This window comes from Lipotes vexillifer, unplaced genomic scaffold (genome assembly GCF_000442215.2).
Source record: "Lipotes vexillifer unplaced genomic scaffold, Lipotes_vexillifer_v1.1 scaffold268, whole genome shotgun sequence".
NCBI classification, from domain to species: domain Eukaryota; kingdom Metazoa; phylum Chordata; class Mammalia; order Artiodactyla; family Lipotidae; genus Lipotes; species Lipotes vexillifer.
Genome location: NW_006796561.1, coordinates 661,438 through 676,012, shown reverse-complemented (window position 1 = coordinate 676,012; position 14,575 = coordinate 661,438). Strand labels below are relative to the sequence as shown.

The following is a 14,575-nucleotide window of genomic DNA, read 5'->3' as shown; positions in this document are numbered from 1 at the left end:
TCCCTTCCATCAATCCACCTTCTTTTAAGCTTTAATTGTAATATTCCAGTAAAAAAAAAAATAAAGCCAAACCAAAACAAACAAAAAAAATCCTCTCCCACAAAAGTGAAAGAAACCAACTGGGTCATATACACTTTGTTCTGGTCCCAACTACCACTAATCTATTGTGTGAGTCTAAGAATGTCACCTGCCAAATCAGCAAAGGATGCCCTCAGCCACCTACAGTCATCCCCAGCAGTGCACCCTGAGGGGACTCAGGATGAGAAAGAACAGGATACTGGCCCTAGATAGTTAAGGTGTATATCTGCCAGGCTCTTAGCCTGAACTGACTGAATTACCCTAACCAATGGATTCTAAGATGCACAGTTTCCCACACTTAACACTCAGAAATTTTGTGTCCTGCAACTGATGGTCCTACAATTATTGCCGACCCAGCAGCGGTCAAGATGTCATACTTGTCATTGCCTATGTATGCATAAATAACAAAAGCACCAGCTTCAAAACTAGCAAAAGGTGTGTCAGGAGTTTGGAAAATATCTCAGGGACTTTTTAAAATAGTGGAATACTCTTTTAAAACCTAACATAATTTACAGAGTAGATTTAAGAGCCAACATCAAAGGCTTTTAGTTCTTTTACAGATTTTTTTTTTTTTAATTACCACTCTTGATGGCACAGAGGAGATACTGTGTGGAAAAGACCAGACACTGATGAATATGAGTGATTCCAAAAGTTGGAGTCTGAACATGAAGGAGCTTTAAGAATATTAATCAGGGGCTTCCGTGGTGGTGCAGTGGTTAAGAATCCACCTGCCAATGCAGGGAACACGGGTTCGAGCCCTGGTCCGGGAAGATCCCACATGCCGCAGAGCAACTAAACCCATGTGCCACAACTACTGAAGCCCGCGCACCTACAGTCCGTGCTCCGCAACAAGAGAAGCCACTGCAATGAGAAGCCCATGCACCGCAACGAAGAGTAGCCCCTGCTGGCCACAAGTAGAGAAAGCCTGTGCACAGCAACGAAGACCCAACGTAGCCAAAAATTAATTAATTAGTTTTTTTAAAAAAAGAATATTAACCCATTCATTTCCATTTTCCCTTTTTATGTATGCACAGAGGTGATATATTATTTTTTAAAATGTGTATTCATAGCAGCTTTATCTGTAATAGCCCAAACGGTAAATAACCTGAATGATCATTAGTAGGTGAGTGGATAAACAAATTGTGGTATATCCACATAATGCAATCTACTCAGAAATAAAAAGTAATGAACTAATGATACACACAGTAACATGGATGAACCTCAAAACAATTATATCGAATGAAAGAAGCCAGATCAAAAAGAATGTATATGGCATGATTCCATTTGTCTAAAATTCTAGAAAATGTAAACTGCTCTATATGACAGCAAGCAAATCAGTAGTTGCTTAGGGATGCGAGAGAGGTAGGGAGGGGAAGAGGCTTACGAAGGGGCATGAGGAAATTTTGGGGGTTTGATTGTGATGGCTTCACAGGTGCATGCATATGTCAAAATTCATCAAATTGCATCGGTTTAAATATTTGCAATTTGTTGAATGGCAGTTCAAAAAACCTATGTGTAAGTCTAAAACAGCTCTTCAATAAAGTAAAAAAATTGTATTTTTAAGAAGAGTCACTTTTTTTTTCTTTTTCTTTTTGGCCATACCGTGTGGCTTGCAGGATCTTAGTTCCCTGACCAGGGACTGAACCTGGGGCCTGGCAGTGAAAGTGCCAAGTCCTAACCACTGGACCGACAGGGAATTCCCAAGAAGGGTCACATTTTAATTGGCAGCATTTTTCTTCTAGGTGGTATGTGAAATACTGGTGCATTTTACAACTGATGGTATCTTAGAGTTGATAAGATTCTATTTGCAGTTCTATTCCAGGATTCTACAACTATACCCCAACTTCTTATCTTCCCCTGAAACAGACTTGCTCTCCTGGTTTTCTGGATCATACTATTAATCTACCAGTCAGTCACTGCCAAAACTCAGACCACTTGAGTTTCTTTTCCTTCTTTCCCTGTGTCGTTGGTTAACACCTCCTGTGGATTCTTATTGCACAATACTTTTCACACCATCCCTTCCTGTCACTCTTGCTTTAGATCTTTGTTCTTTCAGACCTGGAGTACTCTCACTGCATCTTGAAAGGATTCTATTCTTGCCTCTAAGCCACCCAGAGCACTATGGTTAGATCATCTTTCTTCACACTGCTAACAAGCCACTTCCCTGATTAAGGACTTACAATGGCTCCCTCTTGTCTACACAATGAAATTCAGACAGTCTAGCATCCCAAACCCCTACTATTTGGCTTTGATCTGTACTTTCTGTTTTCTGTCTTCATTACTTTCCTAGGGAGCCCTCCAATCCAGCCAAAATTGTTTATTCGCTCTCTGTGGTCGGCAGAATAACGACCCCCTAAAGATGTCCATATGCTAATCCCCAGAACCTGGGAATGTGTTACTTTACACAGCAAAAGGGACTGCGTGTGATTAAATCAAGGATCTTAAACTAGGAGACTATCCTGGATTATCTGGGTGGGTGCAATGTAATCACAGGGCTCTTAAAATATGGAAGAGGAAGGCAGAAGAGTCAGAGAATGAGATGTGATGACCAAAGCACAGGGACAGAGTGATGTAATTGCTGGCTTTGAAGATGGAGGAAGCGGCCAAGAGCCAAGAAATGTGTGCATCCTTTAGAAGCTGGAAAAGGCCTGGAAATGAATTCTCCCCAGAGCCTTCAGAAAAGAATGCAACCCTGCTGACGCCCTCATTTTAGCCCAAAGAAACCTGCTTTGGACTTCCAACCTCCAAAATTGCGCGATAATAAATTTGTGTTGTTTCAGGCCCCTGCATTTGTGACAGCAGCGACAGGAAACTAATATACTCTCTTATTCATAGACTTCCATTTTCCAAGTTAATTGTTCTGGATATCTCGTTTGCCCTCCCAATTCACTTCCCACCCTGCTCTGTACCCTAGGAAGACGTTGTATTTACACGGCATCAAGACTCCCTTGCTCTCTGGCTTCTGTTTGGCCAACAGGAGGCACTAGCAGGAAAATGGAGGGCAGGCAGAGAGGGAGGTTGGTGCAGAAGGGCCACATTGCCTACCAGGAAGCCCCCTCTACACAGCTGACCCTACGCCCTTGCTGACTTCAGGCCTGGGGGTGGTGAAGGGTTCCTATGTGGCTAGTGCCAGATTTCTGCCTTGCTGGATTCCTCAAACCCTCCCTACAACTTTGTAAATAGTCTCTTTATTAAAATTCCCTCAAATTATTCAGTTTGAGTGTGTCCTCTGTTTCTTGTTGGCACCTTGGCTGATATAGTAATATTACTTGGAATGCCCTTCTCTATGCTCATGGTCAATCCATGTGCTCTGCTTTTGAGACCTGGCTCAGATCCCAGCTCAGCAGGACCACAGAACGTCAGGGCTGAGGGAGGCCTTAACGATCATCCAGTCCAGCAACACAGATGGTTTTTCTGCTGCCTCTCTGATCACTCCTTGGTCTCTTTTGGCAATTCTTCTTCCTCTACCTTAAATACTGGCATGTTACAAGATCCTGTCTTAGCATTTCTTTTCTTACACTGTAAACTTTCCCTGGGGAAACTCATCCCCTCCCAAGTTTTAATTATAATCCATAACCTGAAGACCCCCAAATCCATATCTTTGATCTAGACTTTGTTCCTTGAGGGTTACGTCCATATATTTCCACTGCCGAACCAACATCTCTACTTCGCTGAATCAGCCACCTCAAATGTCAGAAGTATTCACATCATCTTTCCTTCCAAATAGCTTCTCCTCTGGAATTTCCAATTTTAGGAATTTGGCCAAGAAACCAGGGAGCCATCCTTGACATCTTGTCTTCCTTGTCTCCTCCCCGCCCACCAATAACCATATCTGGTCCATACCTAAACATGTTGCGAATCCGCCTATGTCACTTGCCTGCACTGCCTCAGCCAGCCTTAGTCCATCTGCATCCATTCTCCATACAAACGGCCGAAGTGATCTTTTTAACCAACTCTGCCCTAGTTACTTAAAATCCTCCAGTGGTTTCCCTTCGCTTGGAGGGTAAGGTTCAAATTCACAGTCTGACCTCTGTCATCCCCATCAGCCTCATCCTGCACTGCACTCCCCATCTCCTCCTGGCTCCAGCCCTCTGGACCACTTCCAACTCCTGGATCATGCCTTATGTTGTTTCCTCTGCTCAGAGAACTCTTACCCCCCCTTTCTCTGGCTGACTGGTAGCCAACTCATCTTCCAGTCTCAATGTCAGCTTCAATTCCTCAGAGAGGCCTTGTTCAGACCCCCAGGCAGGTCTGAGTCACTCCCCACCCCATGGCACACCCCTTATCTCCTTGACTTTATTACAATTGCTTGTTTTATCTCTGTCTTCCTTGCTAAGCTCTGTGAGGGTAGAGACTGTATCAGTTTTAGTCATTGTTATAATCCTGGCTCTCAGCACAGGTCTTGACCCAGAGAAGACATCCAACAAGTATTGGGCAACAAATGTCAAAAGAAGGAAGTGAGCTCAGAGAGGTGAAGTGACCCGTTGGTCCAGAGATCATTCCACCATATCCACAGCCTGCACTCTCTGTCACGGAACTTTCTGAGGCCACCTAAACGCACAGAAGTTGCTCTGTTTCCTAAATCTCGTTGCCTATGTCACCAGTTGAGTGTTCTTCCCTCTCTCATTATTTTTTATGTATGCTACATAAATGGTTCTCTCTCCAACTACATCACCAACTCGTAGAGGACAGGGATGACGTCATAATTCTTTATATTCCTGGGCTTCTTGTATATACAGTCAACAAATATCTACTGAAAGTCCACCTTTTCCAATGCTGGGACAAAAGCAGTGAACAGAACAGATGATATCTTGTGCCCTAACTGAGCTTACAGTTTGGCACTGAGAGAGACTTTAACTAAGTAGTTACAATAACATGTTAATACTATGTAACAGTACCTGTTAAAACAAATTGCATATGTTGTGTCAGTGCATCAGGGGGGGTCTTAAAGCCAGAGAAGAAAAAAAAGTGTATCCTCCGGGAGCACAACTCTGATTTAAAGATTTGGGGGAAAGCTGGTTTTATTTTTAATAACAAATATAGATATATGTGAAAACATTATTCACATAGCTTTTAAAGTCAAATCACAGATTTCTAGCTCATGGCTAGCCTGCTTTAGCCCCTACCCAGGCCTCCCAGAGTTCATATTTGTCCTCTTCAGAAAGTTTCTAAAGAGTTGCCGCAGCCTCACCTCCGGCAGAGTGTGTCCCATGGCAAGCTCTCAACATGCAACAAGAAACTAATATGCACACTGCAGTGAAGCAAGCACCAAACAGAGCTTCCAGGAGTCCAGGTAGGCATGTATGTACACCAACCGGTTAGAAAATGGACAAGAGGAGTAAGGACTTGAGCTGAAGGGAGGATGATTTGGGCCCTCTGATAACTCTTCCTGTTACCAAAGATACGAGCCCGGAAAAGAAAAACAAGCAGTGTGGCTTCCTTCACTTCTCTTTCCGCTACCTTATTTGTATAACTGTGGTATGAAAGAGGAAAATCAGATACAGCACGAAGTGCCCAGCCTTTGGCCCTCCCTCCCCACACAATTAGAACCAAAGCCAAAACAAGCAGCCCTATTTATTAAATCTGATCCAAACCAAAGACCAATTTTTACAAAAGAGTAAGAAAAAAATACTTGTAAAACCTAGTGAGAAGTTTTTTAAATGGGTAAAACAGTGCCATAAATTGTTTTGGAGTACATACATATCTGGGAAAGCTACAAAGGACTGCACATGGAAAAGACAGACACCACGTAGCGAGGGGAGGGGGAGTTAATTGGGGAAGGAGGACTTGGGCTTCCACTGCACTGATGATGATTTAGTCCCAAGAGGGGTAGTCAGTAAGTGAGAAGTTATTATTCTCTTTATTATATATCTTCAATATTTTATAGTAATCTTTAAGCAATCAGTGAACCAGTTTGCACAAGAGCCAAATCTACATTTTCTAAAACTAGTAAATTAGAAAAAAATCAGCTTATCAATATATCCTCCAACAAAACAGGAATTGATCCTATATATTTAATTCCTTTCTAGCTGCAGGAAAATACAAAGATGTGTACAAAACACATAGCCTGTGTTTTGGAATCTAGCTATTTGAAGATGGCCCATTCAAGTCTGTTTTTTTTTTTTTAAATAACCAAATGGCTCCTGCCATATCCTGGGAAATATCTGCAGGCGATGCAGGACAGAGAATGGGGTGTGATAAGGAGGAATTTCAGGCAAAAAATGAGAAGGCAACTGGAAGGGGCAAGCTGAATGGGGAATGAGGAACAGATCTTAACAGAATGAAGAGTTTGTCTCTGAGATCATTTGTTCTTAACTTCCCAATCTTACAACGCAAAAGTTGCCATAGCTCAAACTGCGCTTGAAAACTGTCTCCTTTTAAAACAATGTGCCCACCAGTAACCACCCCCTCCAGGTTCAGAAGAGCACAGAAGACAAAAAGCATAGGCCTTGGAGTCAGCCAGCCCTTGAACTGATGGTTACAGATCCATGTGCGAGTGACAACCTCTCCAAGTCTCTGTCCCTTCCTCTGTAAAACAGGCAAAGAGCAGTACTTATTTCAGAGGGTGGTTCCCTCTGTTAACCTTGTCAGGATCTGTTGAACGTGGAGAGGCAGCACCCTATAGGAGCCCTGGGTCAGCACTGCCAGGTGTAGCAAGCCACCATGGGTAGGCTGGCCAAAGTATGAGATAGGTTTCCACCTGGGCAGGAAGTTGCCAAGAAGCTTCCTGGCGGGGGCAGAAGGGCTCTAGCATGGAAGTCTCACTGTCTGCCCAGACTGCCACCTGGTTTCTAATTATCTTGGCAGGTCCTATTCCCTGCTACTGCCCTACCCCTTTGTCTAGCCCTATTCTCTGTTTTCTGAGGAGTTCTTGTTTCTTGAATTCTAACTCCTTGCCTTCCACATGGGTGTCTGGGTCTTTTTGGTTTTCAGCTGCCTATTGGTTCTAGCCATGTCCCCTCATCTTGGCTTCAGGAAGTTATGGGCTTCTCACTTCCTGACTGGCACTATGGGTTCTCTACTTTTTGTCTTTTCTGCCTGCTTATGCATCTCTGACCCATCTATCTTCTCTCCTTCTCTGGCATCTGTATCCCAGTTAGGTTTTTTTTTTTTTTTTTTTTTTTTTTTTTTTTTTTTTTTGTTCTACCGCCCCCTTACCTTTTAGAGAATGGAAGGGTAAATTAATCACTGTGGCTAAGTCATTTGAAATATTACAAAGCTTGTAGAGTATAGTTCCTGTGAAATCTACATCCCTTGAAGATGCCATACTCCTGATAAGGTTTTAGAAATTTAATTGAAAAATTGTTATAAAGATTTTAAGTGACCGTAGGATCCTTCGTTAGAAAAAAAACAGAGTCCTCTGATTCTTCTCAAATTGCGGTACACAGGCCTCTCACTGTTGTGGCCTCTCCCATTGCAGAGCACAGGCTCTGGACATGCAGGCTCAGCGGCCATGGCTCACGGGCCTAGCCGCTCTGCGGCATGTGGGATCTTCCCAGACTGGGGCACGAACCCGTGTCCCCTGCATCGGCAGGCGGACTCTCAACCACTGCGCCACCAGGGAAGCGCCCCAGTTAGGTTTTGATCAAAGCTTTGTTATGACTTACAGGTGCTATGTGCACCTTGACTCATGACTGCTTATCAAGATGATATGCAAAATATTTAACTGGTATGAAATGGGCACTGTCCTATCAGAATGGTTGTCAGTTATAAACGACAGGGATGGCTGACCCTGTATATACTGGCTGAACAGTAGCCTAGCTCCCTAGCCTCAAGACCCCTCCCACTTCTCTGAGAAGAGGCCTCCTGGTTCTTTAATTGGGCTGGTGCCTCAGATTGGCTCCTTACTCCTCATGTCCTGGCTCGGCATGGCTGGCCTTGCACCTTGTTTCATGAGCTCCTATTACCCACAGTCCTAAAGCTGACCTTCTCATTCCTACTCTACTCAGCCGTCACCAGGGAAACCCAGGAATACTGGCGACACACAGGAAGGAGATGGGGTAGCCTTGATGCCAAAACAGGGGGGCAAAACATAAAAGCATATATATATATATATATATAAATCTCAGGTATAGGAAAAACATCCTTACAGCAAAAGGTTCTGTATAAAATTAAGTGCTGTATCTTAAGAATTGGTTCTGTTTTCTTGGTCTGGTAATAGGTAATAGTTCTCTTCTGCATCTGCCTTCTATGAGCCTCTTTGAGCCACATCGGTGCAGATCTTGAACTGAGAGAGGATAGGGATAGCACTTTCAGAATGGTTCTTGAGTAAGGTTAGAATTTCTAAGGTTTGGGAATTATTAATACTTTAAGGTTGGAGTTAGGGGATGAGATGTCTTAAGAATAAATGATTCACAGTAGTCAAGACAAACCAAAAAACAGAACTTCCCCTGACCCAACTCCCACCTCCAATAGGATTTAAATCTTGGGAACTTGAAGCCACAGACTCACTGTGAGTCCCCCGCGGATCCACTGCTTTTTTCTGTCACTAACCGCGCTGTCCTCTACAATCCTTTCCTTTGTTTACTTATCTATTTTATTGATCACCTCAATTTTTATTTAAAAAGTTCAAATCTACAGAAAACGTAAAATAGTACAATAAACACCTGTATGCCACTCTCTTTAATTCACCAGCTGTCATCACTTTGCTGCATTCTCGAGCGTCCTCCCCAACTCTTCAAATCCCCCTCCACCCTGAACCCGCTGAAAGTTGCAGACGTCATGACACTGTGCCTCAAATACCCACATCTCAAAAGAAAAAGACAGTGTCCAACATGATCACAGTACCATCACTGCACCTAAGAAAATGAAAAGTAATCCCATAATATTACCTAATATGCAGTCCGTATTCAAATCTCTCCAATTGTCCCCAACTCATCGTTTATAGCTATTTTTTATTTATTTTTTCTGATCTAGGATCCAAAGTTCACACATCCTGATTGGTTATCACTTGAATATTTTAATCTACAGTATCCCATTCCCACGGTCTTTTTGGCCGGAACACCACACGTGAAGTTATGACCTTCTTATTGCATCCCAACAAGAGATGCATGGTAGGTGCTGGTAAGCTTGATCATTCAGCTAAGGTGATGACTTCCTCATCTCTCCATTGTAAGGACACATTTTCCCTAGGTAATCTGTACCAAGATACTTTGAAAAAATGCCAAGATACTTTGAAAAAATGTGAAAATCCTGTTCCCCAACAACCTTTTGCTCAAAGGTTTTGTACCCCTGGATGAATCCTTGCCTGAATCAGTTACATTAGGGTTGCATAGCACTGGTTTTTCTGGTTCTCTCATTCCTTCTATTGTGTATTTATTATTCAAACAATGACCCATCAATACCCATCCTCTCTATCCTCAGTGTCTGTACTCTCTGCTTACTTTTTGCTGCTGTTTCCTCCCCTCCTCCTTGGTGACCACTCTGCCCAGCACCGGGGAGCCATTTGCTTCTCCCTTTACCTGCTGATCCCATCACTTCACCTTCAACAAATTAAAAACAAACACGGAACATCCACAGCCTGTTGTTGTCTACCAATTTATAGTAATTTACAAAAAATAAAAGTCATAATGCATATTTATTGGGTTAGACTGCAGAGAGTAGATAGAGCAAACTGGTTTTATTTTTTAAAAAATCAGGTTGCCTAAACCCTGAAAAATCTTTCCTCCTCACTAGGTAAAGCCGCTTGCTCTGTCACAATCAGGTTTTTGTAATGGTTGTTGAACACCAGCACCCTCATCTCCTCAGTTCCCTGATAATGAGAGTCTTGGAAGAACAGACGTTTAGAAATCATGTGACCCGAATGCCCCGTTTTACCATGGAGAAAGAGGATAAGAGAGATGAAGGGACTTGTCCAGGGCACCTCAGCTCCTTAATGGTAGAGCTGGAAATGGGTTTTATAAATACCTTCTCCGATGTTCTTTTCATTCCCTTCCCAAGGACCTGGTGATTCAGATGTTTAGTAGGCAAGAGGAAGCCCGTAGCATTCACAGCCTCCTTCATTGCTAATTTGCATTTTGCCCGCATCACCTTCCCACCTTTGAAAACGTTAAGTAAAAATTCCCTTTAGGAGCCATTATTACTATTATTATTAAAAATCAATTTTCATTTCTGCAGGTCAACAGGGAAAATTTTGGAAGACTCAAGGGAGCACATACTACCATTACTTTAACCAGAAAAAAAATGAGTCCTGAGAACCTGCATCAGGCCGCTCTCGGAACGCTGCTTTCTCGGAGGCTGAAACGCCCTGCGGGTGACAGCTCCGGCCGGAGTCTACCCTTCCCCGTCGCCTGCTCTAACGCTGCAGTGACAGGCATTAGGCTCCAGGAGCTTGTTAAACGTTAACGAGAGGATAAAATGGGGAACAAAGCCCAGCGTAGAAAAACCCGGCCCCGCAGTTCAGGGAGGACAGAGACCGCGCCCTCACTGCGGCGGCCCGGGGGCTGCAGAGACTGCGGAGCCGCAGTGCAGGGTGTGGGACCCACACCCGCCGGGCGCCTCCGGCCCGCGCCGCCCTCTCCTCCGCGCCGCCCTGAGCCGCCCGTCGAGCCGAGGAGCCCAGAGGCGGCCCCGGCCTCGAGCGCCCGCCGGGCCGAACGCCGACGCCGCGGAGCATCCTCCCGAGGGCAGGGAGGGCGCGGCCGCCCCACGCTGCGAGCCGGGGGCTGCGGACGGCGCCTCGCCCGGGCGGGCCCCCACCCACCCCTCGGCGCGCTCACCGGTCAGCGCGCCCATCCCGGAGCCGGCGGTGCTGGCAGTCAGTCCGTCTGCCCCGCGGTAGAGGGGCCGGCGAGCAGGGCGGCGCCGTGGCCCGGGCGAGCGAGGCAATCAACAGGCAGCTCCCGGCCCGGCGCGGCGCCGGGGCGCGCGGCTGCTGCGGAGCAGGCTGGGAAGCGTAGTTCGAGGCGGCGTGCGGCGGCGGGACCCCGTGCCCACTGGCTGTACCCCGGGCTTCCTCACCCCTCCCCTGAAGGTGTGCTCGCCCAGAATCTGCGTCCCGACCCCGTAACCGCTGTGCAGGCGAGGAGGACCTCAGCCTTGGGACCAAGCTGTGCGGGCTCTTTGGAGAAGCTCGGGGCTACGGATAGGGTGGGTGGCAAAGGCTGTACAAGCTTGTGAGGAGCTGTTGGGTGAGTGAGCATCTTTAAGTGGAAGCCTTGTTAACGCCGGCTCAGAGACAGAGCAGGCCTGCCTTAGGTTTTATTGGCTTTACGCCGGCCTAGGGCGGGGCGTGGGGAGGAGTAACTGGGGCACATGCCTGGGGGTAGGGAGGTGGGGTGTAGCGAGGCCGATCTAAGGGTTGTGGGTGAGAATGTTCGAGAGCCCACGCACATGCAGTGGCGTCACTAGAGGAGAGGCTGTCTAATTTAGCCTCTCTGTGCCTTAGCATTCTTATCTGTAACGTAGGCTTAAAGCTTGAAGACATGTTGTGAGGACTAAACGCATTTTAGTACAACAAACGCACGGGTGCATATGTGAAGGCACCTGTGTCTGGCACTTAGCACGTACTCAATAAATGTTCCTTCCTCGGGAGTTGCAGGGGAGACCCGGGCACACTTCCGGCCTCAAAAGCCCTACGTATAATGCTAAGCTAAAGATAGTCGGCCTCGTTGGTCTAGATAAATAAATGTTACAACCCGCCGGGTTTGCTATTGTCACACGTTTAGCAGGCTCACTTCATCCGGAGTGTAAACTGTGATGTGTCCTCTATGCCAGGTTCTTGGGAACTACAAAAATAGAGAAAATACTGTCTCGTCTCTGAAGCATGAAGTGGGGTGGGGTAACATTGGACAAAGATTGAAATTATGAAAATATGTGGCATAATAGGATTACCTTACAGAAACGTTTTCTAATCAGATGTGATATCTCTCCTTTTTGAACCCTTGCTGCATATTTTCAGGGCAATATTTCACATTATGGTGGGATTTGCATCTTCCAGATGTGGTGGAAGGAAAATGAACCAAAGAGATGGATGCACCATTGCTGGCATAATCTCTGAAATAGGCAAAGGGTGAATGGAGGTGAAACAGTATCATAATCTGGCATGACCTGTGCAGTAATCATGTGACCAAAAAGAAAAAGTGCCGCAGAGAATTCCATGTTTGAAAATAGTAGCCTTTGCATTTGTGGAACTACTTTCCTATCCATGTTCTAGCTTGATTTTTGCAACAACCCTGTAAGAGGCAGAGTGAGGATTTTCTTAAGAGTTCTAAGAGACACAGGTGATATGAGTTATTCGGTCATCCAGCTGGTCATTAAGCCTATCTTCTCTCCTTCAGCCCTGACCTTCCCCAAAGAGGCACTCACAGCACTCTCTTTCCTTTGTACATTTCAAAACAGGGCCAAACCTTCCCCAGCAAGAGGGCTGAATCAGAAAATAAAATTAATTCTCAAAGGCTCTTGGAACTATAAAGATGAACAATGGCATACAGTAGCTGCTGATTGAGATACCAGTGTTGTTTCCACTATCAACACTATAGTAATGAGCTACAGTTTTGGCCTCCTCACCAGAATGACTAATCTGAGCGGGAAGGAGTGAACTTAAATGGAGGTGTGACCAAATCAATTTAAATCACATTCCCAAGTTTTCCTATATGTTTGTTATTCCAAATATCCTATGTAACAGACCAGATGTCTCTGACTTTTTTATGTTGTATATTTGTCACAAATTATAGCTTTCTGTTAAATAAGAATAGGACTGCTTACAGGTCAAGCTAGTAGCTTCCTCGGAGAAAGCTGATGGTAGGCATAAGCTGAAAATAATAAAGCAATTTTATTCAGATTTGAAGAAAATGTAGCAAAGGTTTGATATAGCAAAGATACTTAGGGGTGTACTATCTTTCTCATTGGCTTCCTTGTTATTCCCTGAAAGGAAAAGGTCTGCATGTGATGAAATGAATGGAGCACTGCTTCAGATGAAGATTGTGAAATGAAGCAGGTGTAGAAATGATTTCTTAGGTTAAAGTCATAGGTGGCAGCCAAAGCAGAGATACAAAAGCTATCCAACGGTCCCAGTCGCATTTATATGAAAATGTAAAATTGAAACAGAACTCCTAGAGCTGGAAGGGACCCTACAGATCATCTTGTCTAGCCTCTTCATGCAATGAGGAGGCTGATACATCGACAGTAAATTTGCAATGGAATATGTAGCATACGTTATTTGCAACACGTAGTAGATACTGTTGCTTGCCTACTCAACATCCATTCCCACCTTTTCCTTCTTCTTTGCGGAAGCCTGTAAAGGTGTTCACCCATTAGGGAACCTGACCCTATTACCATCCCATACCAACCTATCATGGGCAAGGGGAATACAATCTTCTTGACTGGCCACTGAGAGATTAGGGGTGGGCATGTGACCCAGTTCTGGCAAGTGAGGCCTGAGGAGGGGTCAGCTGAAGTCCTTCTAGGAAAGGTTTTCTTGCTCTTAAATAGAGGCATACAGGGAAACATGCCACCATCTCCATGGGATGTTGTTGCATCTGGCGGTGTTACCTCAAACTGGAATAGCCATCTTAGGGAATCCAGCCTTAAGACAAAACACTGATGACGGCAGAGTAAAGAGATAGAATGAACTTGGGTCTGTGATGTTGTTTTTGAGACAGTAAACCAATCAGCCCTGCTGCTGCCCTACTTCTGGATTTATTATATGAGATAATAAATATCCTTATTGTTGAGCCCATTTGAGATGGAGTTTTCTGTTACTTGAAACTGAAAGAATCCTAAGTGTTGCAGATGAAATGTGAAAGTAAGTTCTTTGGATGGACTGAAGGACTACTTCCCAGAGTTAATAAAAACAAACAACAACCACAACCCAGGCAAAGGATAGGGATATTATCACATAATGGATAGAAGTATGCGTTTTAACTATGGTTAAATTGTGGTTTCCAATCCAGACAGACCTGGGTCGAACCCATATATTTACTGCTTGCTTGACTGTGGCCAAGTTTCTTTAACCTTTCTAAGCCTCATTTTCTTCATCTCTAGGCTGGGGATAATAATACTTACCACATGGGGTTGTTATGAAGATGAAATGAGATAATTTGTGTCAAGTATGCTACAAAGGATATGGTGTCTAGTAAGCACTAAAGGAGTGGTGACTATCTTGATGAACTATGAATTATCTTATGTATAGTGTAATAAATAGCACTATAAAAGCCCTGGTGCTGCATCTAAAAGTGAATCACTATATAATAGTGATCATATTAAATGACACCACAGTGATGCAAGCAACAAAGTCCAGAATGTGTGAAACTCTACATGACAACCCAGTTCTTCAATAAATTGCAAGAAAAATAAAGGAAGGAGAGTTTATAGATACACAGAAATAGAAGAGGCAAATAACCATATGTAGTGTGTTATCTTGATTTGAACAAAGCAGCCGTTAAAAAAAATCACATTTATGAGACAACTGGGGGGAATGTGAACACAGAATATTTGATTATCTTAGGGTACTACTTTAAAATTGTTTGGATGTGATAATGGTATCGTGTTATTTTTT

The 14,575-nt window shown here is 44.4% G+C and overlaps 1 protein-coding gene across 2 annotated transcripts in view; it reads right to left on the bottom strand.

Annotated features, from left to right (window-relative positions):
• TMOD2 (tropomodulin 2) overlaps window positions 1-10,894 on the bottom strand; it is a 46,060-nt gene extending 35,166 nt beyond the window's left edge. The window contains exon 1 of one of the 2 annotated variants that reach the window (XM_007468715.1): window positions 10,797-10,894. The gene's annotated coding sequence lies outside the window, so the exon portion shown is untranslated. The remainder of the gene's footprint in view (window positions 1-10,796) is intronic. The other variant, XM_007468716.1, reaches the window with a different exon arrangement.
• Between the last annotated feature and the right edge of the window lie 3,681 nt (window positions 10,895-14,575).